This window comes from Penaeus monodon, chromosome 40 (assembly GCF_015228065.2).
Source record: "Penaeus monodon isolate SGIC_2016 chromosome 40, NSTDA_Pmon_1, whole genome shotgun sequence".
NCBI classification, from domain to species: Eukaryota; Metazoa; Arthropoda; class Malacostraca; order Decapoda; family Penaeidae; genus Penaeus; species Penaeus monodon.
Genome location: NC_051425.1, coordinates 8548919 through 8551418, shown reverse-complemented (window position 1 = coordinate 8551418; position 2500 = coordinate 8548919).

Here is a 2500-nt window from a genome sequence, read left to right as displayed (position 1 = left end):
ACTAGAACCAAGGATGAACAGAGGAGGACAGATCAATAGCGTGGGAGAAGAACACGTTAAAATTATAAACCTGAATACTGTAGTGCTCTATTTTTCTTGTACGAGAATGTGTGCTATAGATGTATACATATGGAGACTTGTAAATAATTTGATAACCGGTGAACTGAAAACACCCAGTGAACATATTTTTTTTTCTTTGTTAATCTTCGGATTACAAACATGCGCTTATATAATGGGTGTTTCAGAATACCCAGAAAAACTATATACCTACTATTGGTATCCATACTCCATTATCCCTCATGGTACCCTAACGACCCGATACCCGTGCTAGCTCAATGACTCTTACCCTTTATATCAAGTAAATATGAAGTAACTTGGTATACACCCCAGTGAACATACCCCTTGGTGCCTAGTTATGACAGTATGGTACTCAAATTATACCCTTTTCACGCCTTTCCTCCATTCCTCCCCTTTCCTCTTTTCATTCCCCCCACTCCCTTCCCCTCACCTTCCTCCTTCCTCCCCCTTCTCCTCCCTTTACCTTCCCCTGCTCTCCACCTTTTTACCTTCCTCATTTCCCCTTCCCGTGTGCCTCTTCTCTCCCTTCCAACTTTCTTTAAACGTCCGTTCTTCGCTCTCTGTTTCTCCTCCTCCCCCTACTGTTCCTTCACCTCCCTTATTCCCTTCCCCCAATTGTTCCCTTCCTCTCCTCTAGCCCTCAAAACTCTCCTTCTTTCCCCTTAAATACCCTTTCTTTTCCTATCTTGCCCCTTTTGGCATTGATAACATCATGTCCAATTACCAGCTTCCCTCTTGTAAACAAATAAGAAAAAGCGTGACACTCCAAAAAATGCCCCACACCCCACCCCCTCTTACCCCTCTCCCTCCCCTCTTTTTCTTTACTCCTTCTCCCGCCCCCCCATTTGTCTCCCCTCCCCTCACCCAGAGGCCAAGCCGAGGTACCTTTATAAGGTCACAAAAAAGTCCTAGTGCACATTGTACCGTGTGTCCCGCCCTCGCCTTTTGCTTTTCGTTTGCGGTTAAGGTCATCATTATTATTGTTTTTAATCACCATCATCATCATTAATATTAATTTTATCATTATTATTATTGTTATTGTTATTATCATTACCATTATTACTATTATTATTATCATTATTACTATCATTATTATTATTATGGTTATTGTTGTTGTTTTTATTATTATTATTATTATTGTCATTATTATTATTATTATTATTATTATTATTATTATTATTATTATTATTATTATTATTATTATTATCATTATTATTATATCATCATATATTTGTTATAATTGATATTATAATTACCATTATTATTACCATCCTCATTATTATTATTATAATCATATTGCTATTATCATTGTTGATATGATTATCATTATCATTATTATTAATTTCATGATTATCATTACTATTATTCCATAATGATTATCACAATTATTGTTATTATTACCATCATCATTACCATTGTCATTAACATCCTCATCATCACCATAATTACAATTATCAGTAAACGGGGCGCGGACACAGACAGACAGGCAGACATTTATCTGTTCGTGTTGTTGTTTTAACATTAAATCCTCATCTGTATCAGCTAAATGTTAAACCAAAATGTTTCGTCTCATGTGAAGGTGGTGGAGAATATGTTCGTCCCTTTTCCAAAAAATAAAGGACAAAACGGAAATGGTGTTAAATAGAGGAAAAGAAAGGAAGACCGTGAAAGAATGTTAAAGAAAGAAAGAAAGGTAGAAAGAAAAAAAACTTGTGACTACTTTATATTTTCGATTCTTTGTATCCCTTTATTTCTTTCTAAATAAAATAGAAAATATTTATATACTTCTTATGCTGTCAGGAAGGTTCACTATTTCTTATTGTGATTCGGTAGAGAGAGAGAAAGAGAAAGAAAAAGAGAAAGAGAAAGAAAAAGAGAAAGAGAGAGAGAGACAGAGAAAGAGAGAGAGAGAGAGAGAGAAGAGAGAGAGAGAGACAGAGAGAGAGAGAGAGAGAGAGAGAGAGAGAGAGAGAGAGAGAGAGAGAGAGAGAGAGAGAGAGAGAGAGAGAGAGAGAAAGGAGAAAGAGAGAGAGAAAGGAGAAAGAGAGAGAAAGAGAAAAAGAGAGAGAGAAAGAGAGAAAATGAGAAAGAGAGAGAAAGAGAGAGAAAAAAAAGAGAGAAAGAAAAGAGAGACAGAGAGATGAACGACCGTGATCCCTAATTCTTCAACCTCTTCCATAATTTGAAGAATTTCTTTTCATTTTCGCGAAGCTCAAGGCAAATGCGACCTTCCTCCCTTTCCCTTCCCTCCTGCAGCGGACAAAGAAACAAACAGAAAAATCCTTCGTTGGTGTTATTTCAACCTCCTTGTACATACTGTAATGTCATTCTTATATATCACTAAAATTATACCCGCCTCTTTGTAAGGAGTTATTAAGGGTCATAATAGTAAATAAGATGTCGGACGGTCATAGAATAAATT